Below are 24,115 nucleotides of genomic sequence, written 5' to 3'. Positions count from 1 at the left end.
TTCAATACAATGATGTAACTCTTTTCAGTAGCATAACATGTCTGACCATTTTGTAACACTTTCTTTTGGCTCTTCCTTATGTCTTGAAGAGGCTGTGCCTTCTCCAGCGTGATAATGTAAATATGAATGTGTTTTTTAATGGCTTGCTGGTATATTATAGCTGACATTGCTCGCTGGACCATGTTGTGGTACAAAACCCTATTACATGAAAGTACAAGCCAGCCCTAGTTCAGCTTCGCTTGATGTGTCTTTTAACGCAATTACTCTCACCTTAAGTTATTTATTGGAAGGATTATTTTTAAACTATTATTAAAACACTAGAATTTCTTTTTTTAAATGTACATTTAAAGTGGACATAAAAGTTGAAATTTTTCAGAGGATATCAGAAACATAACGCAGTAATTTAAAATAATGACGTCAGACAAATGAGCCCAACGACTGTGATTTCGACTCAGCTAAATGCACATTTCATTAATTTTCTTTTATTAATTTTAGAAAATAATAGGTATTCAGTATTATTGTTTATATATGACAACTTCATAAATCAAGAATTTATTAGATAAATAACAGGAATATTGTTTAATTTTCAATCATTTTTATTATTTATCTGTCTATTGTGTTATATTAGAGAGTGGGTACTGTTGTGTGTACAATGCTTGTGTGTACAATGGTTGAGGTCCAGTATAAAGTTATCTTGAATACTGAAACGTGCAAACTTATTCCAGTACAGTCCAAGAACAAAATATGAACTTGGATATTTGCATAACTGATTTGTTTTTAAGTGCTTTATTCACACTAGATTTCAAACTAAGTTACATATAAGATGTCAGTGGTCAATATAACAGATAACAAAAAACAATGTTTAAAAGTTTCGATATCTTTATTATTTATCTATGTATGGTTGTGGGTGGTGTGGTGTGATGTCTAAAACTGCTTGCATCTGACAGTGAATGAAATAAGTAGCTGCTGCACCAAGGTCCAGTATAAGGTAAATAATAATTATCGTGAATTTTGAAACTCTAGTCCAAGAATAAAAATAATATTTCAGATATTTGCATAACAGTATGCATAAAACACCCCTGTAGGAGCTTTGTGCAAACTAGATTTCAAACTAAATATCATGTTAAACGCTTTTAAAGTCAACAGTTACTGAGCGTTATGTCTTTGACCTTCTCGCTATGTGTGTGTGTGTTTTTTATATACGATGTTTATGAAAGATGGGTTCATTGCGGGCCTTTGTGTTTTATTTTGAAAATCCCGAGCGGAAGCTAATTACTGCTACGGTAACTTCACGGACGTCTGAGGGGGGTAGGACATCCCTGACCGACCTGCACCGACTCCGCACCGCTCAGCGGCAGTAATGCAGCGTTTCCTTCCCCAGCCGCGGCGAAACACGGAGCAGAAGAAGGAGGCCGACGGCAGGCTGTGAACACTGCGGTACATGCGACCGTACAGCCGCTCTCTTCAGCCTGTGCTCGTTTTTCTTCCACAGCGGCGACGACACGGAGGAAGACGAGGCATCTGCGTTTGGGGTTTGAAGTGGCGGACGAGATATAAACGTATCCTGAATTCACGGCTTCCCGTTGAGGCCATCAGTAAGTATCCGTTCTGTGTTATTTTGGGTCTGCAGTGGATGAAACATGCTAATGTGATTTGGGTTCCGGTTGTGTTTATATAATATTAGGCTGGTAATCCTCCGGAGCAGCGCAGACGTTAGGGCTCACCGGTCAGAATTACATGAATAATTAGCCAGGATATGTCGCTTTTAAATAAACGCGTAAGCCTTTTAAATTCACCTTGCTGTTACTGCTGTTATCAGCTTTACCCTGTCAGTGCCTGTGAAGGTCTGCTCAGGAGACTGCATCATGCACAATTAACAGTGATATCGTACTACAAAGCCTGTGCCTGCTGCAGCACGCTGGGCTGTTACGTTATGCAGGTGTGATTTTAGATTCGCTGCTGTCCACGAGAAAAACATGCAACACAATCCACTCACCGTGCACGGTGAAGCCGCCTCCTTTCAGGCTTGCTGTCTTGTAGAAGTCATTTATGTGTAAAAGTGTTATAACTGTATCAGAGGCGGACTGTAATAAGGATTCAGGCCAAGAATTTGACTTCATCTCAGGCCACTCTGTTCACAAACCCCCGTGGACTGTTTGTTTTTTTCACACTAAACCTTTACTGTGCTCAAAATAATGCACTTTATACAGCGTGTCTGTTACTGCAAGTGAATTACTTCTAATACGACTGAAGGGATGTGGAGAGAAAGTGTGTAATCATAAGTTATCAGCAGCAATAATTAATCATGCTATTGCTGTTATTAACCTGATATTAAAAATGAATTTTTACATTTCATGACCTGCGTTTACAAGTGCCAGTTTAGTAGCTTTTTGTTTGCCTGCTTTATGTTTATGTGGGAGGAGAGGACCCAGCTTCCAAAAACAAAATGCCTCAATCCTCAAACATGTAGTTATACAAGGTCAACGACACAGAACAGTGAGCCGTTTGACCTTAAAGGTAGCTCATATATGCAAATTATCACCTTTAAAGTTCAGCAAAAGTGCACAAAAAATCTCCAAAACTGAAAAAAAGCTACAATAATGTAATTAAATTCATGTGAAAAAGAAGAAAACATGAAAAAGTTTCTGGGCATTTATTTATGGGACGCTCTCTAAAGATCCTGCCACAGCATTTCAATCAGGCTGAGGTCTGGGCTTTCTCAGACATAGATTTTCCTGATGTGCTCGGGATCGTTACAGTGTTTGATGCCTCAATTTTGGCAAAGCTTTATCTGTCGGATGTTTGACTCTAGAATACTTTGGTATACAGAGGAAGTTTTGGTCGATTCAGTGACGGCGAGGTGCCCAAGTTCTGCAGCAGCAGTGGCACAAATCATGACCCCTCCACCACCGTGCTTGGCAGTTGGTATGGGATGTGTGTTTATTACCAAACATGGTGCTGCGTATTATGGCCACACATCTCCACGTTGCTGTCATCTATCCAAAGGATGTGGTTTGTTCAGAAGCAACTTTGCAAACCTAAGCTGTCCTGCCATGCTTTTTTATAGAGATGAACTCTTTCTCCTGGCAACACTTATAAATCAGTTGTACCTGTTTAGTCTTTTTCTAACTGTATTGTTATGAACTTTAACATTTAACATATTAACTGAGGCCTGTAGAGTCTGTGATGTAGCTCTTGGGTTTTTTGCCCTTCACTGCACCGTCTGAATTTGGGTTATATTTGCCTCTACTAGAAAGATTGTGTCATTCTGATGACACACCTGAACACTCCACACCAGAAAACTGCCAAAACATTTGCTTTAAAGCTCACGTTTTTGACTGACCCATCCCCTCACTGCACCTTAAGCAGCATTTTTCTCTTTTTTGTCTCTTGTCCACCTGTCTTTTTCATCTTATTGCTCATTTAAGACCACTTAATTAGTATTGACAGAGAGGCAGTTAGACTTGTGATGTGCAGAGAGAGATGGCATCAGTGCATCGCACAGCCTGTATCTAGATAATACTGGAACATACATTCTTACGGGACAGAGCAAGTGTGAGGCGCCTTTCAGATTCAGTTATTCTACAAAAGTCAAGCTACCTTGTACAGTCGGCCACTGAATTGTATAATTCCAAACAAAACTTGGTAACATGTTTCCAAAAATTGTGCATCTTGTTTTCACAAGTGAAAGAAGCCTTAGACGTCTTCACATGACATTGAGATTATGCCAGTAATACAGAGCTGTCTCAGTGTCTTTTTCAGGTAGGAATTGTTAGAAATTTCTTGTGCTGAAATTCTCTTTGCACTTTGAGCTGCACTATTTACGTAGCTTCACTGTTTAAAGTTGATTAGAGCCAGATGGATAATTGAAACATTGCTGATTTTTAGGAGTTATAGGATTGCACTTATCTTGTACCACCAGTATAAACCTTTAGTTTCCATTAACATCACTTTGCCGTTTGAAAAAAGGTTTGGTCTGCAGTTCTGCGAGTTTGCCCCGAAGGCACATTTTTCATGCAAACTTTAAGTGGACTCTGTTGTAACTGTCAACAAAGTGTCAGCAAAGGCAGTAAGAGGCTATTCTGACATGTGGCGATACACGAGTACCCCCGAACGGTTGTTTGCGTGCGTGCTTGTTTTCATACCGTCACCATGGCAATCAAAGACCGTCTGAGTGTGTGTATGGTTTGCGGTCATGTTCATTCATATAAAGCAAACATGTTTTCCATTCCTAAAGGTATAGTAGTGGTGATTTGTGAGATCTGGCTTAAATGACTCACAATTTCCTTTTTACCAGTGCAGCACAAGTGGGATTATTTCACAGAACAGCAATGCAGGAGAAGCATGCTGCTGACAAACACTTGTTTTCATTTAAATGAATTACATGGCATCTGTTTGCAGCTCTGTGAGGCAAGCCACTTTGCTGATTTGCTGTGTTAAAGTGAGTAAGTGAGGTTTTTGCAAAATCCAGCTGCAGTAGTCAGCTAAAACGGAAGCCTGTCAGGGCTACCTTAGCAAATACTCCCAGCAACACTACACTAAGCCTCACTACATGTTTCATAAAAAAAAGTGCTGCAGTACTGCTCCCTTTGCTGAGGTGACAAGTTTTGAGTAAAAAACAGCTCAGACCGGGTGCTGCTGACCGCATGGCTAACTGTGTGTGAGCTGCAGGAATGCTGCATGCTGCTGTATGAGTGAACCCATGCAGCAGCAGAAGCAGCAGCAGGAGAACAGAGGCTGCTGCTACTCACACTAATAATTTGTTGCTGGCTGTCAGCGTGCTCTCCTTTCATGCTCCTGTAATGCAAACCCAGAGGCAACAGAACGGCTACCCATCACCTTCACACAGCCCCGTGTGGGCATAGCAAGCTTCTGTCAGCGATCCATATGTTCCCTGCCTTCTGGACACTGGCGTACGGACCCCGGTGAACGCACCAGTGCCCATTATGCGGATAAGACTCTAAAAAAAGAGAAAGCATTTCTTTAGGATTTGCAGGCTAATGGGCACTGATGAGAATACACATTTGAAGAAAACCACAGGGACCCAGTGCAGCGTTGCTGAGAAAGTGCTGAATGTGAGCTTTACGTTCACGCTGTTTTGGTGTTTTTCAGCTCCTGCCACAGTGTCAGGAATTCTGATGTTCGGAGACCAAATGAGCCACTGCCAAACACCAAACTTGGCCGCATTGTCTCACTGGCAAGAGGAGTACCTGCTTGAATGATGAGTGGCTATTTTGAAGCAAAGTATTTGAATACGCAGGTTGGATGAAATGGAATCGCTCTGCATGCCTTCCCGAATATGTTTGCTTTCCCCAGCAGGACTGGGTTAGTGCTGCAAAAACACATTTCACCCTAGACTTTCTGTAAGAATGGTGTGCAGGGACATCAACTGTTCTCCTGATAACTGTTGCAATTACACAGGGAGGGGAGGGGGGGTTCCTCGTAGTGCGATTATATATTGTTTTCACATATTTTTGGTGAGCGGTTTGAAACGAACACATTTCTCGATGGAGTAGAACGCTCTAGACTTCCCCGGTACTGCTTATCAAGCAGCTTCTGGTAAGCTCTGCATCTTTTGTCCTGTGCACTTTTCCTGAAAAACACCAGGCATCCTGTTTTCTTCTGCCTCACTTAGTTATTGATTAAAGTAAACAGCAGCTAGTATTTCAGAGTGTTGCGTCAGCCTGTCAGTCTCGTCAGCCCGTCGGGCTCTTGTGCGACACTTTGCAGACTCAACACCTTTGTCTCGTTCCTGTTTTGACCAAATATGAGTAAAATTCTTCTTCTCGTTTTGAGTTTTAAGAGAAAGATATGATACTGAGCTGAGATTAAAGATGTGTTTGCCTCTGAGTGAGCAGAAGGATATGACTATCTGACTGTATTTACAGTACAGAAGTCCAAGTTCTGCAGGCCTGACATGGTGAAACTATTTAAATCAAGCTCAAACAAATGCAACATTTATAGAAAAGTGCAGGAATTTCTCAGAACTGCAATCTGGAAAATGGAACTGAATGCAATAATTAAGCTGTACTGTAATTACAGCATTTATGCTTGCATGCAACAGCCTGTGTAATAACTTCTAAACAGAGTATCACTCGATACACATCATAAACTTGAGAATGACAATAGTTTGCATACAGAAAAATAATGTACATGCATTCATGTACAGCTTGTCAAGGCTTACTGCCCAGCCATTACTGACCACTGTATGTTTTTGTCTCCTGTGTTAAACACATTGAGTTTACATGTGAGGAAATGTGCTGCATAAATAAAATTGACGTTTCTATTGACACTCAAAGCTACACATATGATGTAACCACAGAGATAAAAGTTCACATTGTGTTGTTTTTACCTTTTCAGAAGTGAATTACGAGTACAAAACAGGTTTACAAACACATCTCCAACAAATGCTGGAGCACTGTGTGAGATGTAAATAGCAGGAGAATGGAAACTCGATAATTTATTAAAAGTAGTACAAAGATAAGATGAAATGTTCAAACTGAGACTGTTTATTCTGGAAAATAAAAAGAGTTGTGAGTTCTGTCATTTTATTTTTCTTAGTGGTTTTTGTTTTGTTCACCGTGGCATCATTTCAGTATCAGACAGAGGCGCTGGCCAGCACAGAAACAGTCCACTGCTTTGGGGTCAACGGCTAAATTGATTTTAGCCTTTTAAAAGAAATCAATATAAAAATGCATTTAAAAACAAATCACGGTTTCTGTTTTGGGTTTGAAAAGTGTGATTTCTTTCTTACAATGTTTCCTCAAATCAGTGAATGTTGCTAATTGTTGCCACGAGAGGAGCACAGTTAGACTGGAACAACTTTATTGAATGAATGCTTTACGTAGCGAAACTTCAATCCAAGATGTTTTATATAATTCCTATTAAGCAGTAATAAGAAAGAGTTGTTTCGAAATTATTGTCACCACATTATTTATGGCTAACGTTGTAAAAATCTACCATCGTTTTTGAGACAGGTTGCCAAAAGCTTTACGTAAACTGGTCTCTTCTGCGGTGCAGTCGTCCTTATTTTAAAGCTATTTGACCAGCTGTCATGCACCCCGATGTTTCAGCAGTGTAGCAGGGCAGAAAATCGCTAATAATTCTGCTGTGGTCATGTGTGGATCTGTTGTTGGTTTGTGCAAATTCTGCAGTGACAGTAATGTCTGTGGATGTGTGGGTGATTGAAAGGCTTTGTAAAGCGCTTTGTCCTCTTCGGCTTGAAAATCACGAGCATGAGCACAGCCCGCGTACCATGCAGTCCATGTCAGTTTCACATCTTTGCTACAAAATAATGAGGCCACAGATGACCTTGCTGTTTCACGTTTCACTGCAGCTGTCAGAAATGCATTTGTTCCCCGTCCAGTTCAAATTAGAATTGCAATCGATTTTTGACTTAATTGCACGCAAGGGGAGAGTTCAATCAATTAATCAGTCTGTGTAAAACATGCTTCTATACGATAATGTTTGCTAAGGGCTACTGTTCTTTGAGCTTACAGTAGAGAAGAGAAGGCACGAACTGGCTGGTATTAGTGTAAAGATCTTTGTTGCAGTGTTAGATAGTTGTGGTTTCTGTTATTAATTTGAATTACAAACTGAAACACTGGAGATGACAGGTTCAAGGGTATAAATTAATCTATGGTATGTTGCACAGATATAATGAAGGTTTAACAATGCAGTCTGGAAGTCTTTCTGCTCTTGTCACATCGTAGGACTTTTTGCTCAAGCTAAATTTAGGACCAGATATGGTTTCAAGTTTTTACATAATAATGCCAATGCGTAGGAAAAGTTGTAGCATAAATACCAAAAGCCTTTTTGATGCATTGCTGGATTTGCTGACAATACCCCAAAACCCCCAGTTCATGTTCTGTCCTGCTGCTTTGTCACTACAAAGTGTTGGCTTTGCAGTTTTCCTTGATGTACAAGGCACGCCATGCAAAGTGCACTTTGCATAAAAAAGAAAAACAAACCTGCAGGTGTAGACGCTTTCACCCGTGTCACCTTGTAGTGTTATGTGTTTTCAGCATTTCTTCATCACTTGGGGAATATGGGTCATTGCATGGTCTCTTTTAGAACTCGTTCTCAGGACATGCCGACCCAACCACATTACAAATTAGACGTGCTTATAGTTGTTCCACGGGGAAAGTTCTCTGTCATGACAGAGAGAGGAAGGGAGGGGCAGAAACATGTTGAAAAGTAGAGATAATTGAGATGTTGATGATCTCACTTAATGTTGTACTCAATAAAAACAACATAACTAGTTAACAAATGAAGAAAGATGTGCCTTGCTGTCCACAAGACCGGTTAATTACACTGTAAAAAGGATGCAAATGCAAAGTTGCACAAGCCGCTCCTATCTGATGTTGGAATAATGTGCTGGGACAGGTTATGGATGCTGGGTGAGGGAGTGTGTATATCCTTTTTTTTTTTACAGAGCAAAAATCTGCCTCCAGGCCATGTCCACACTAGTATGTTTTTTAAATGCATAACTTCTGCCATCCACACTACTCTGGCATTTTAGAACTCCAAAAGCTGGGTTTTGGAAATGCTGACCATTTTTTGAAAACTCCGGGGCTTTCTGGATTAATAGTCTCCAAATGTTTCCAGAGAAATGGAGACTTTTGGAAACAATGACACACCTACCAATGTTTCACTGATTGGGGCATAATCACTGGGATTTTACCTCGCTTGATTCGTCACACTCCTTTGAAATGTAATAGTCCCAGAAAAAAACAGGCATCAGCCCTGACTGTCAGACGTTAATTCAGTCGGAATACTGAATTCCTACCATTGCTCACTGTGTACAGTTAACTTATGAATATTATTATTCAACTACTAACATGGATATGCAGTGAGAGTGTCGACTATAACGGTCACATTGGTATCTCCTACAGGCCTGCAGTCAGGATGCCGTTGTGGCAGTCGTCAGTGTCGGTTAGCTGCTGGAGAGACTCGTATCTAACATCTTGAACTGTGGCTGGGAACATTACCATATTTTCTGCAGTATAAGGCGCCCTTAAAATCCTTTAATTTTCTCAAAAATCGACAGTGTATGAATTCTGGTTGTGCTTACTAGCGTCGAACCGATTTAATGTGGTACACGGCGCTCAAAAATGTTGTAGTACGACTTTGGTAAGCTACAAAGCCGCACCACTTCATGGATTGTCGGAGCATTACGGCTGCCGTAGTCCGGAGCCTCGCGGAGTAATCTGGGTCCAAAACTCCATCTTCTTCAGGTCCCAAAGTCAAATGAACACTCATCTCTTCATCGTTAACTTTTTTCCACTCAATAAAAGTTAACTTAAGGGTTCCTAACAACATGCTCTATTCCCAACAACATGGGAATAGAGTAGCTGCGAGAGAATTCAACATTAATGAATCAATGCAAGAAGAATGGGTTGAGTAATGTTTGACTTATATGACTGTTTTGTTTCACTTAATGCGCCTTATAATCCGGTGTCTCCTATGGTCAGAAAAATACAGTAGTTGTTGCTTTGGGTTTTTGCAGACCTTTGGGTGCTCTAACCAGAACCCACTGCAGATAGAGAGGTGCAGAGGCTGCAGAGCACAACGGGGACTACTGTCACGACGGTGGAGCTGAAATCCATCCACACATTAAGACACTAGCTGGAGAGGCAACCGATTTTTCTCCTTTGCACGTTGTCTCAGAGAATGTGGTTTTATTTATTTAAGCAATAAAAATAAAGCACAGGTGCAACTCCTGTGGCATGCATGCTCACACATGCCCTCTTGCTTTCACACATACAGTGTAATTCTGTGTGAAACGTTGGGTTGTTTTCGATTTCAGTTCAACACTTTAAAAAAGTAAACACATTGCCAAGGATGCCAAAGACAGTTTTTTTCTCCATGCCTTAATCCACTGTGGACCTACATCAAATTACTAAACTAGGCCACGCAAACACAGAAGTTGTGCCAAAGTAATCTTAGACCTTTCCGTCAGAAACAGAAGCCTAAATGGAGGATTTGTTTGTGTCGGATTCTTTAGTCCATGGATGAGCGTGTACTGAGGGAAAAGACAACAAGCTGTCATCTTGGAGAATGACATGATATGGATACTTGGTAAGGGTTTTTGCAAAGGAAGCAGCACGACCCTGGTTTGTATAGCCGAGACATAATGTGCTTGCCTGAAGTGTGCAACATCGATGCTGCTCCATCAGCCCTGTCACCAGATTGTGAAGAGAGAAAGTTACAGGTTATGGCCGTTGTTCATATAGCAAACATTAAGCAAGACACTTGTGTGTGCATGATGTACATTAGTCTCACGTTAGGGAAAACAGTAACCTTTAAAGGTGAGGCGTTGGGTATGTTGTGAGTGTGCACAGATGGCGACAGTTGAACACGAGGAGAGCCTGCACCTTTTCAAAGGTGTTTTATAACCTCTTTCTGCATTCGCTGGAGATGAGTTCTCAGTGAAAACAGAAGAAAGGGCTAATGCACATGCCAGACACGGTTATCACCAGAGCGTAAATGTGACATTACAGTCAATGCTGTACACACACATGCATGCTAGCACTACAAAGGGCAGGACACGGAAGACCTCTGGGTCTGCGGCTCGTCATAGTTAACTGGATCACTCAGCTGCAGAAATGCTCCACAGGCTAGCCTTCAGAGTATTGACAGGTTTTAGGTTCACTAGTCTCTTTTTGTTTTGACTATGTGTGTGAAAAATTGTTTAGCCAGTTTCTTCTCCACTCCTAAAGAAGGAGGGAATTGTCAGGTCAAGCTAAAAAAAAAAAAAATCTAATTTATAGGTTGATGTGTTGCTATTAGTGGTAGTAGTATGACAGAGAGTGTGTGCAGAGATTTTTTATCCATCCTTTTTCAGAGTGGTGTTCCTGCAGGATTACCATTGTTGGCTTAAAGCTGTGCAGCACTGTGCCAGATTTCCTGCATGGGGCCATTTTAGATGAGTGATAGATAGTTATATAGCTGATCTGTGGGAAATGTTACTTTTTTTAAGCTGGTGTGTAGCAGAGATATAAAAGTTTGTTTCCACCAATAGGAACCCCATATTTAGGTCTATTAAGCCAGCCCGACAAAAGTTTCCCTGTTTAAACACAGAGCGAGAAATCAGCTCGTTTGAAAAACAAAAAGAATGCATTTGGATATCTTTTACATTTTTGCACAATTATTAGGCTACAAGTTTCTAAATGATGCAAAAGTCTGTAATTTGGATCTTTCAGGTTAGCATGAGAATTTACATTTTGTGTCCTTTATGAAAAGACTCAACACAGCTGTCAACCATCTGGATTATAGCACATAGCATTAGGCAATGATTTTAGCATCACACACCAGGAAAGTAGTGGAGTAGTTGGAACATTTGCATGATCCCAGATTAAAATAAACAGACTCGATTCATTTTGAAGAACTGGTGTAAAATCACAGATGCAGGGGTGGGGTTTCCTGTCCTTTCTACTAACAGAGTATGAACGTGAGTTACGACCCAATGCAGTCACCGAATCTGACTTTTTATGGAAGCCTGGACTCAAGCACTGATAAAACCAATTAACAAAAATATAAAACTTTCATTGTCCTTGAAATTTGCTACTGTGACGCATTGTGGGATTTTAATGCCAGTGTAGTGTCCTGTGCTTGCATACTCTATTGTTCCCTTAGAAATAAAATATTCCTCACATACTATTGTGTATGCATTAATAATATTAATAATGATAGTGATAATAAAAACATCTGCAATATTTTATTTTATTACATAATAATTTTCATTGAAGCTGAGCACTATCTCAGTCAGCAGAAGCTGCACCTGCAGGTCGTTGCAGGCAGTTTGAGAAAAAACATTCTTCTCCCGTTAGCTTCTCCTTATTTGTCAAAGTCAGGAAAGCTGTAAACCATCAGGTGATGTTTTTCACATTTAGAAGAATTATTTAGTAGTTTTGCAATTTATCTTAAGGTTGTGCGTCCGTTTGAAAGTTTTAATTCATCAACAGGAGAACACATGAATAAATAAAGTGCATGATACTGTAGGGGGCCTGCTGTAGTTCTCATTTATGGTCGCACTCATTCAGAGGTGCATCAACTTTGCGATGTAGCGGCAACTTATTTCATTACCTCTGTGATTGTTAATTAGGTACTTATACTTGACAATATTATGTTAGTTATTCATAAATATTTGTCTACAGTATCAAATTATTAAGGGTGTATTTTGTTACAAAGAAGCTTCATGTCCACAATCATTTGTTTAGCTTAGCAGCCTGACTCATTAATCTGGCTAATGTATTTAAGTGTTTCCAGCATCACTGGGAGCATAAAGAGAAAACAAAGCTGCTGTTATTTTTAGTCATTACCAACAACAGCACCTCAGTAATTTGATGAATTAACGTAAAAACCTATACGGGCTCACATGTGTGAAAAGCTGCAGTGATCAGTCAGTCCTGATAAATGGTGCGTTCCTCTTTTCCCAGTTTGAGCCTCTCAGATGATTCTTACATACACGCAGGTTTCATCAAATTTATTAGAACATCTGTTCTAAAAACAAGAGGGCACAAATATTTAAGTCTGTCAAACTTGTTTAAAACTAAAAATGAACTTTATTCACTCTGAAGAGTTAATCCAGGCTAACTTTCAGCCACTAAAACTAATTTCATGTTCAGGAATACAAGTAAATAATTTAGCATTTTAATCAAAAACGAATAACATGCTGTACTGTTTTGTTTTGTTTTTTTCAGGTTTTTTTGGTAAACAGTACATTTTAAAATTCAGGGATAAAAACAAGAATTATATTTTAACATTAAAAATACAGTTTTGATTAAAGAGCTTGTGCAGCTGTGAATTTAAGGCAGCTGTGGCATAAACCTTGCACTGGGTGGTGGTCTGATAAATTTGCTCAGCACTGTATATCACAGTAAACTAAAAACTGTCACTGAGGGATCGATTATTTTGTGTCTTTGTGTATTTTACAGTCCCTGTAAATATTTGGAAGAATTTTCAAATTTGTTAAGTCTCCTTATTCAGCCACCAAAGTGAGATTTAAATGTATTGAAATTCTAATTGTATTTCATATCTGTATCTGTAGGTAGTTTATATATATATTCCTTTTGTGTGTATTTATTTTTAATATTTTCAATATTTATGTAGAGAGGTGTATATATGCAATATATACTATAATATATGCTTTTTATGCACCTTGACAACTTAAATGTTCCTTATTTGTGTACCAACCAAAAGAAAATTAAATCTGTTTCTCGTGCTATTCAAAACTGTAAGTTGCAGGATAAGAACGAGTGTGGACACATGCCACATTTAAAGTAGCAAACACAATACTTCTGCAGTAATTAAGTAGTAGTCGTACTACTAGGTGGCCTGGTGGCTCAGAATGAATCTGTTAGAGGGTTTAATCACAAAAAAATGTGTAGAATTGTTTATTTTTGTCTGCTGTCCTTTGACTTTATGTGCAGGATAAGATTATAAGTTATATGTGTTAAAACCAAATGGCATGTATCAGTTTTAACAAGTATTTTACATTTTTACCTCTAAGCCTCGTCACCTAACCCAGTTAAAACATATTACTTTAAAGGCTTTCCCAGATTCTCACACTCTGGATGGAAGTGAAGTGGACCAGAGTACTGGAAAAAAATACCGAAAAACATGTTGCCTCACAGTGAGCTGCCAGGATAAGTGCAGTGTTATATGTGTTTTTCCTGCACCGTGTTGGGCAGGCTTTGTGAGCACATGCACGAGAACAGACATTCGCACATAGGTTCACGTCATGTGGATCACCTCAGAAAACACGGATTGGGTCATAATGTGGCTCTACGTGTATTCACTCTGGACTATTCTAAGACTATTAATAATGCATGCACATGGAATAGCTGTGAAAACACATATTTTTTCTTTCTAGTTTTATAAGTACTACTCTTCTGCTTGGACACAATCAGAGTAAATCCGCTGCCCACGGACAATGAATTCTTTAAGTGAGTCTGCAGCTGGATAAGTGAATGAATGAAGTACCCTCTCTTCCCTGTGCCTGTCCTTTTCATATTCATCAACCTTCTCCTTTTCCTTCTTCTCCGTATTCTTTGGAGCTCTGCAGAGCCCTTGGTGATATGTCTATATATAGAAAAAAGGAGGAGCTTTATTATGAAAAATAGAGTGCCTTTAGTGCGCCGTCCCGGGGACGTCACTGGAGCTCTCCATTTTTTAAAGGGTTAATGATGCGCACATACAGGCAGTGGAGTGTTTTGTCTGTGCCGGACTGACTCAGGGTGACGAGGTCGAACTTTGGCAGACAGACTTCCTCAATTAACCACAACACCTTCTGGCTAAATGCCCTTTGTGAAAGGACAGTCTTTCTAGCACCTCCCTTGTGTTTTTGCATGGCTATGAAGTTTAAGAAGTGGGCAAAAGGTGAACGATTGAGGGTGGAAATATGTTGTCAGTCTATTGGACCCCTGTTTTGGACATCCATGGGAGAATTCCAGAAGATGTCATTTATCAAGTAACCAATTAAACTCTATACTGAACATTTAAATATTTTTAAGTTATTAAAAAAAAAAATCAAACAACTGCTTCTGGTTGTTTGATTGAGCTCTAAAATGTGCCTAACTGTATGACTGCCACTGTCATATATGATAAGAATGCATCACTCGCTGTCAGGCATAGGGATGATAAAGCAGGGGGTTGTTTTTGAATAGTTTTGAATAGTCAAGTAGTTCCCAGTGAACGCTGAATTAATTGCCAGCTCTTGTGTTTATCATTATCGCAGTAAATATGTAGGTCAGTGTACTTATTTACTTTATTTTCATGATATGATTTATCTTGGCATTTGTTTAAGTCCTGGCTGGCTTTTCAAATCTACTTAAGGATAAGTCACCTCACTCTTTTACTGGGGATTGTGCCTCTGTGTTAGCCTGAAATAACTGCCCAGGGCAGTAATCCAGATCGCTGCCCAGTGGTGCTTGCCTAGAACGACTCTGGTAACAATCATTTCTAATACAGAAATGTAACTAATTAGCCCGATGTGATAATGATTACTCTGTGGCAACAGCACCAGTTCATCCAATAAATCATCTGTTTTTTCTCATGGAAGCTTTGGCATTTGTTAATAATCGGAAGAAAGTTTTTTAGGTCTGTCATACCTGCTTATGCTTTCTAAACTTTGATTGGACGGCAGTTTTAGTTAGCAAACAGTCCATTGGTGGCATTTCTTGAAATCTGCAAGCGATGTTGATCAGTGGATGAAAATGTCGGTGTTTTTCTCTGGTCAGCTGTTTGTAGAGGTGATAGAGATGATACACTGGAGCATAACACGGTTCAGAGAAAAAGGAGTTGGGGGGGGGGGTTTCTGGGAACAGAGCATAGCAGGTGCTGCCAGTCCATGGGGGCATATTTGTGTACTCTGCTCACTCAGTGGGAACATTTTAATTTGATCCCTTTGTTTCTATAAAACAGGTCAGGATTTGTTCTGGCCCTGGGCAGTTTGTGTCAGCGCTTGTAAAGAAACTGTTGTACTGATGCAGGAGTGGTGCGTTGTCAGAATCAGTCATCAAGCTGTGCCTGGTGTATTTGGTTAGGAGGTGCTGCTGTAAGAGTTCGCTTTGAATTCATTTGCAACACATCGCATTCTTTAGGGCAGTGGAAACACTCAAGAAGTAACACCGTGCCGCATTAGGGGAAAAAACACAAAGGCCTTGCTGTGGGCTCCGTGATATTAATCTAATGCACATTCTTTCATTCTGAGGGTAATAATGACAGGTCTTTCAGTTGGTGGAAGTTTGTTCAGCACGCAGCCTGTGCTTGCCACAGATAACGACAGCATTGTTTTTTTCACAGTGGAAAATCTGTGCACGTCACAGTGGAATGTTCTCCATTCTGACTTTACGTGCCTAAAGTTGCAACTCAGTTTCTCTCCTAAGCCAAATTCATTCCTCAGTAGCACTTTTTGGAGAAATAGATAGAAATTAAAGTTTGTGTGTAAGTAAATTAGAGCAGATGGATCTAATAATCTGCACTGTCATGTCTCGATTTCCTTTAAAAAATATTTGTGAATCTTTGGGCTACGCAGACTGATGCTTTCTGTCCCCGTCTGTGGCACTTATAGTGAGAGGTTTCCCTCTAATTAATAGTCCAGTGAGTGCGAATCGTTAGACGAGAACTGTGACTCATGGCTGATTTTAAAATCTTTGCAACCATCACATCCTGTACCGATGACAGATTTTAGTTTTTCTTTTGGAGAAGTCTAACAAAATATTAAGGCAACTCTTTCTCGCAGCTTTTGCTGCTCTAACATTTTAATGTCACCTTAGAAAAATTACATTTCCTTTTTAAATAGCAGTTTTTCTTATTTTCAGACTTTCCATAACTTTCTGTGAATAATCAATACAGTGTGGAAGATTAATTGGCTAAACCGACACTTTTCTAAGTGGAATTCTTACTTCTCCTATAATTTAACTGAAAATTCAGAGATTTTGTTCCTGTTCTTTACTTTTTTGTTCATGTGCGCGCTTCCTGTGTAAAATCTCCACAATCTTTGTGAGTCTTTGTTTTCATGCTTTCTGTCAGTTTTGGTTCAGGCTCGCTGTGACTGTGAGACCACCCTTCTGCCTCACTGTCTCTCATTCAGTTTGGTGTAGAAGTTGAAAAAGCAGCACTCCTGCTGCTCCTCAGTTTCACACTTGAAACATTCCCAGTATCCATGTGTAGCTGGTTGTTGAGTGTTTTGGTATAACGTATGATAGATTTCGTACCTGGGCACACACGCTATACGTGAGCCGTCACAAAGCTGGTTTTGGTTGCTTTAACTTGAAATGTTTAACTGAACTTCAGTAATGAAGCTTTTTCTAAAGGGAGATGTCTAAAAGACAACTGCTGTAGTTCACAGCCCTCCAGCTCTCTTCCCAAGGATGCTTAAAAATGCAGCTGAGGAGTGAGGCTTGGGGATGTGGGGACCTGAGACTGACTGACTGTCAGTCACAGTATGAAAGGCATGAAAAGCAAGGCAGCATTGTTGGTGTCAGAGTTGTGATCGCTCTGAGAGAAAGGCGAAGAGTCCTCTTAGGGTCATTAAAGGCTCTCTGACAGGGAAACCTTCTGCAGTGCTTCCCACAGAACTAGATTTTATTTGTATGGGCAATATAAACAAAACCTGTATATACTTTGTGACAATAAAAAACATTGTAATCATGCTGTGGATATACTCCAACTACTCCATCCAGGAATACAGCTGATGATGGAAGTCCTTGCTGTGCACTGCTGCGACGGTGTGCTCGGTGTAGCGACACGTGAAGAAGTTCTCCATCTGCTGCAGGTTCTGTCAGAAGTGAAATGCAAAAGACAAAATACCTTCTGAAGAGACAGCTGGCTGATATCGAGGAAAGCCACAAGAGAAAGCTTCCAAACCACCGTTACAGAAACGACCGGAGGTGTGTTCATTACTACGTTTATCCTTAAATGTGCTGTTCTGGTGGACGAATAAAAGAATAATCTTCAAACAAGGTGTAAAAATCGTGTTCGCTGTTAGTAGGATGGTAACTCGCTTGTGACTAGACAACATCAGTGGTTGCACGTTGACTGCACTGCAACCGATTGCAAGTAGTTGATCACTTTTGACTGCAAGACAATTGCACAGGTTGCCCAGAGTTTGTGCGTGCATGCTGGAGATACAACCGGCCTCCGAACGGTCCAACTGTGACTGACTCCAACCGTTGTTTTCCCGAACGTGACTGTGGCATAAATAAAGACTATGTGTTGATGGCTTGCGAGCAGGGCTACAGTTTGCCTGTCTGAATGTTTTAAGCTTGCCTGTTCAGTGAGGTATCCGTATAGTCTGTCAACTCTGTATGTATTATTAAGCTCTGAATGTCGCACAAATTTATGGTAACCTCGTGTGTTTATGACCAACTTTGGTTTGCTGCTGGCACTTATCAGTCCCGCTAATGCTTAGCTGCATGCCTGTGCTAAGCAGAGCCACAAACTGTGCTCACAGTTATTGTTTTGACAGACTTGAACCAAACAGTGAATTTTCTGGAGGGGAAAAACACATTTTTCCATATAACATGATTTTTTTTTCATGTTATATGGACATACTGACTTTAACATGATAGTACTGTTTCAGTTAGGGTTTGCAGTCGTGTGTCAGTACTGAATTCACACCCAGTCGTGATGAAAGGTGAAAAGTTACTACAGTGTAAGACCAGGGTGCCCTTGCAGTTGAGTAGTTTTGGGTGAAGGCCTGCTATGCTGTCACTTTAGCTCTGGCCCTCGTCCTTTGGCTCCTTATCTGGCAAGTGTCAGTAAGAAATTCATCACTGGCAGCTGATGAGATGCTTCTACACTTTGTATCTCATTGTGGTGCTGGTTTATGGGAGCTGATAATTACAAATACAACATGGGTATTAATTATGAATCATTAATGTTTTATTTTTTAGTTCAGGGGCTCCTCTTGTGTCACTTTGAATTTTTCTTTCTGTCAGTTTTTCATTTGCTTGCTTTCCTAAACCCTCTATGGGCCGCTGCATGCACCGCAGCAGACACACACACACACACACACACGCACACATTTTTATTCCCAGGGTTGAGAAGTTCTCTCTCAAGGCAACATGCTTCCTTGTTCAGACCGAGTGGTGATGAAAGATGTGCCTAAATTAGGATGTCTTGCTTTAGCAGTGCAGGTGTAAGTTTTTAGCACCTCTCCCAAATCTTACACGTTTCAATCGTGCACTGAGTGCAGCTGAACTTTTCATTATCAGGTTTTTTTTTTCTTGCAGAAAGAGTCTCGCACTTCCATCAACACCTTTATATTGCAGTATGTGATTAAACCTCCCAGCACGTCCTTTGAGGACATTTTTCGTAGATTTTGTTTTTCATAAGTGAAAATCTTTTCAAGAGTCCTCAAGAGGGTTCGTGGGTATTAAATTAAACTCACCAAGTTAGAATATGGAGTCAATGGTGTACTCATTAATGTCATGCGGTGGTAAGAAATGCTTGACAGCCATTGGATGCCTAATAAATTTCTCTTTAATGCTAAAGTGGCTCTTGAAACAGATTCCCAAAGGACATGCTTGTGGGGGAAAAATCAACTTTCTTTTGCTTTTTTTAATTTTAATTTAGATAAACCTGGACTCATTCTAAAAAAACCCCATTCTTCTATTATCACCTGCTTCTAAGGCCTCCACGTCTATCAGTGCATTTGCAGACAAAGTGAATGTACAAGGATGACTGCCATTTGAGTCAAAGCTGTGTTGTAACCCAACCTGATGACCTAAATGAACAGACTGGAGAGCTTTCAGGCAGTGACAGTGACCCGCACGCATGCCTAAGAAGTGCTGCCTTTAAATGGCAGTGTAAATGGTGGTGAAAGTCTGGGAACAACACTTTCAGTAAGGCTGGTTTGTTTGGGATTAGTGGGCCAGATGGCTGCTTCTCTGCGCACGTCCATTTAAATGTGTGCAGTTGCTTGATTTGTTTGTCTGAAGACACTTACAATGAGTACAGTAGTAAAATAAACAAATCATTACTCAAGTGAGCAATGGTCAAAGCCACAGCGGGCGATTGCGGTTACAAATATTACTGTGCTGCTTAAAGAGCTTTGTGAGACATAACAAAAGCGGGAGCGGTGAAAAGAATTAGAGCTAGAGAGTGCATAGCCTTCAAACATGGCATGATTACACAAAGACCTCTCTAATGAGAGATCCACGCTTCAGAGGGAAGTGCTTCGTTTTAAGGAAAAGGAATGCTTGCTTTTTTTGGGCATCTCTGCTTTTGTGTTGAATCGAGCAGCTTTTGTTGCAGCTTGTTTCCTTTCTTTGGGCATGACGGAGGTCTTTGTTTGGATTTGATGACCGGTCGTCTAACCATTCGCGCTAATGTGACTTTGTCTTCAGCTTCAAGAAATACAGGATTATTTTAAGTTTTGAATTTAACCCATTGTTCAAGTCATTACAGATTCCAATTTTCAATTTCCCGAGAAAGTTGTGCAGTTTTCTAGACGCCTCTATGAAATATTAATTAGAATCCAGTTGTTCAGTCTGACGTCACTAGCCGTGTCTGGGCCTAAACTGCGCTGCAGGTCCATATATCAAACATCACTATGGCATTACTGAGAGTTGAAAAACTGTTTAAAGTCTTTCATCTTTAATAAAATGATCAGCGTTCTGCTCTACCAGGTGTAACAATTGAGTTTAACATCCAGGCATCCATGAAAACGGAATTTATGACATTTAACGGAGTTAGAAGTTAGCAGGGAGTTAGCTCGCTAGCTTCTATCTAAATACAATATAGCATGTCCTGACTGCGGGGTTTTGGAAACAAATTAAAACATACAGCTCTGTTATCACTTCCAGCATAAATGAAGACAGAAAACTAAACAGCAGTGACGTTTGTAGGGTTACTGAAGTTGGGCTAGCTGGTATATAATGATGTGCTACGTGACCGCTAGCGACACAGCTATGTTAGCATAATATAAACAAGCTAACTTTTTTTCCACTCGATAAAAGTTAACGTGAGTGTTCTCGGTGGTCAGGAACAAATGTAATCGCATGGCAGGATGCTGTAAAAGGACCAAACTTCAGCCAGGAGAACAACTGAGACAATCCATCCACAATACGAGGTTAGTCATTCATATACAGCTGCATGGGCTGGGCTGTAGTTACATCCTAAGGTTTTAAAAACTGAGCTTAAATAAATGATTAGCGGTAATAAAAGCCGAGGGAGGTCAACAGGGATCACTGACTGTTTTAGGAGCTTTTTGAGATTAAATAGAAGAAAATACAAAACATTAAACATGTTAACAACACAAAAGCCATATTAAACGCAGACTACTTTAGGCCCGGAAGTAGGATTTGTCACGTCATCGCTTAACGACCAGATAGTGTTTCAATGGGAGATTTCAGCTGTGTACACAGTACATTCAGATGACAAAGGAAAGAATCAAATCTTTGTGTGTGGTACAGTTTTTAAAGTTTTTGAGTGTTAGCTGAAAGGACAAGCAGCATTTGTAATACGTGACTTCATAAAGAGACTTTTTAACCCTAAAAGCATCATTCAGTCCACCTGGACTTATTTCGTAACTTTGGCTGTAACACCTGTAGGTGGCAGCACTGCTAAGAATGATCAGCGTCACGCGCCATTTTTGAATAAACGGAAAAAGTAGAACCGACCCTGAAATATTTGGTTAATGTGGGGTTTTTTTGAACCCCCATCAGTTCATTCTAATCTTTGTTTCCAAAAAAAGAAAATATAATAATTTAAATTATTAGGCATCAACTGCCGAAATTGAATGCTTTAGATGTCTCTCACATCTCGCACGTTTGTGAAAATGTTCAAATATTACTGGAGCAATTTGGTCTACAATTCCCAGAGAGAGCTCATGTTATAGTCTTTAAGTTGGTATTGACAAATTAATGAAAGATGGGCGACCTTCTTTTTACCCTTAATTCTTATACCGACTCCTCACGTGCTCATTTGGATCAGTAGAAGTTGCTATTGTGAACTCTCTAACAGAATTTCTGACCTAATGGTAACATCACGTTAGGTAAGACCTCTTAATCATCGAAAGCATGCCACATTAAGACGGGCTGCCTCATTCACCAGCTCATACAAAGGAAGGGTTTCTATCCCACAGAGGAGCTTTGCATCCTCACGATTTCCAGACTGCAGAGCAGAGTGCTGCAGACTCCAGTGGAATGTGTCAGCAGGCAGGCAGCGCTAGTGGCTTTTGGAAGGAAGATGTAGCAGTCCTATTACTCACCTCTGTAGCAGGGATAGTGCTGTTTTGTGCCTCCCAGGGGTTCGGTTCAATCATCGGTGCACACTTTATTACCTTGTTCTGTGAAGGTGTGCGTGTGCATTTGCTGCAGAGCCCTTTGCTCTTAACTTCTGTATTGTACAGATCTTTTTTTTTTAATTCCCAGAGGGGTTTATGCTGTTTAATATATAGTCTTTGTATCAACCTCTAAAAATTGCCTCTGTGTGTTTGAAATAAATATGTGCTCTTCCCACGGGTTGCGTATGCATATCAGGCTCGATTCTTCTCCTCTTCTTCTTCTCGGGCACCAGTGCTGCGATGATTATGCTGCTGTATTTTCTCGCTGCGTCTGCCACAGATGTTGTCATGACCCCGGTGGATGAAACAGGTTTTCCCTTAATTATTTGAGCAACATCTGGGTACAAGGCAGAGAGGCAGCAGAGAAGGACGTTTGTCCTGGAGGGCGGTCGTCCGTAATCGAGCCGTAAATAAGACGTGGCTTAGGGGATGTGGGAAGCTTGTGCAAGCAGGCGTGGGTTTGTATGTGGGCGAGAGGCCATTTCAATAGAGTGCTCAGCAGGGTAGGGGGAGGGGAAGAGGTGGAATCTGCCATATGGATGAGAGAAAAAGACAAAGGGAAAAATAGACGGGAGAAGAGGAGGAAGGAGGAAAGGAGGGAGACTCAGCGGCCTACGTCAACTCACTTAATGCTTCCTGCTGGCCCCGGGGATGCTGACAGCACAGTTTTGTTGATTCATCCCCCTTCTCCAACTAGTTATCCTGTCTTTCACAGTCAGTCTCTATTCCTGTTGCCCTTGCACTGCTTTGTTTGTAATGCTCCAATCTGTCTCCTTGTCCTCTAGTGTGACCTTGCGAAACTGGAGCCTTCACTGTCATATCATCAGGTCTGCTGATGCATATGCCTTACGCCACAGAGCGTCTTTGTCTTCACAGTCAAAACTGTGCGCGTTATGTAATGCTCCCCGCAGGGTAGGAGGTGAAGGGTAAAGGCAGTGTGCCACAGGGATGGGTTACAAAAAGTTGATGGATGGATGTGATTGCTGTAAGTAGGAAGTGTCCTTTCTTGCAGGGTGTGCTCCCACATTTAACACTGGACCTGCCTGGATTAATATATTCAAAAACTGCCACGGGCCCACTTGACACCCATGGACCTTGGTAGGACTGCAGTCAACTCGCTCGACTGTTCAACAAATGGAGCTGACTGGGACTAGATGTGCCCGCTGTTGTGCAACTGTTATCAAACCAAACATGTTGAAATGCAGGATTGTTCAAAAGCACAACTTATTCCTTTATATTTTGCTTCCAATTAACAAGACTTTCCTCAAATTTTTTTCCAGACTCTCTGAAAGTTTCAAAAACAAAGTTTGTTTTTAGTTGAAAAACTGCAAAAAATGCCAAAGAGAACAGGCATGAAATTGTATTTTTGCACCAAAAAGATTCTTCAAAAAGAGCCATTAGCCGAAAACGTTACACACCATGCAGAGATAAGCCATGAATCCAAAAACAACAAGACTGCCTGTAGCAGATAAACAGTATCTAAAAGTCATATCCTTAAGAAATAGAAACAAATCTAAATTCTATCATAAACCTGACACAGGACCTGAGACAAGCATCTGGACTTTCAGCTGATTCGATCGATTCGAAATGGTCTCAGTAGAAAGGTGGCTGTCAAGAAGCCATTCTTGCCTCTAAGAAAAGGCTCAAATATGTCAAATTACACAAGCACTAGACTGAAAGTGAGTGGCAACAAGTGTGATGGAGTGATTCAAATCCTCGTCCAATTTTTCTTATATGTGAAGGAGGACAGGAGAGTGGTACAACAGTGAATGGTGGTGGAGAAACATGGTGGAGGCTCTCTCTGCATTGTTGGAGATCTTGTCAAATTTGAAATTATGAATGCAGAAGTGCTGCCAGAATTATATCCACCGTGCAGTACCATCTGGAAAGCATCTGATTGGCAGCAGCTTAAAAGTTTGAGCATAACAATCATCACAAAGACGCTGCCAGTGCAGTAAAACCTGGATTAAAAAAAACAAACCAAAGCTGGACCTCACCTTTAGCGAGGCAGAGTAGGATCATCTTGATAGAAAACAGAACCAAAGGCAACAACATCCAAAGAAGAGCTTTGGAATGTCCTTCAAGAAGCCCGGAGAACGATTCCTGAAGACTTCTTAAAGAAATTCCAAGAAAGCTGCCTCGCTCGAGTTCAGGCTGTGTTGAAGAATAATAGTGGTCACAGCAATTATTAACTTTGAAAGTCCTTAGAATTGTACACATAAATCATGTGTTCAGACTTCAGCTTTTGTTGACTCGATAAATAATTTCATCTTCAAACTGAAAGAAAGTAGAAACAAACTTAACTCTATGCTTGTTTAA

The 24,115-nt window shown here is 40.5% G+C and overlaps 1 protein-coding gene across 1 annotated transcript in view; it reads left to right on the top strand.

Annotated features, from left to right (window-relative positions):
* The first annotated feature begins 1,329 nt into the window (after positions 1-1,329).
* Positions 1,330-24,115, top strand: part of adarb1b (adenosine deaminase RNA specific B1b) — a 126,479-nt gene continuing 103,693 nt past the window's right edge. Inside the window, exon 1 of the mRNA XM_085248590.1 lies at positions 1,330-1,595. The gene's annotated coding sequence lies outside the window, so the exon portion shown is untranslated. The remainder of the gene's footprint in view (positions 1,596-24,115) is intronic.

This window comes from Mchenga conophoros, linkage group LG16, assembly GCF_057382185.1.
Source record: "Mchenga conophoros isolate Kocher_MC1m ecotype Shallow Benthic linkage group LG16, M_conophoros_male_GT1.1, whole genome shotgun sequence".
Taxonomy (NCBI): Eukaryota; Metazoa; Chordata; class Actinopteri; order Cichliformes; family Cichlidae; genus Mchenga; species Mchenga conophoros.
Note: the sequence above shows the minus strand (reverse complement) of the source record. Positions and strands in the feature narration are given on the sequence as shown.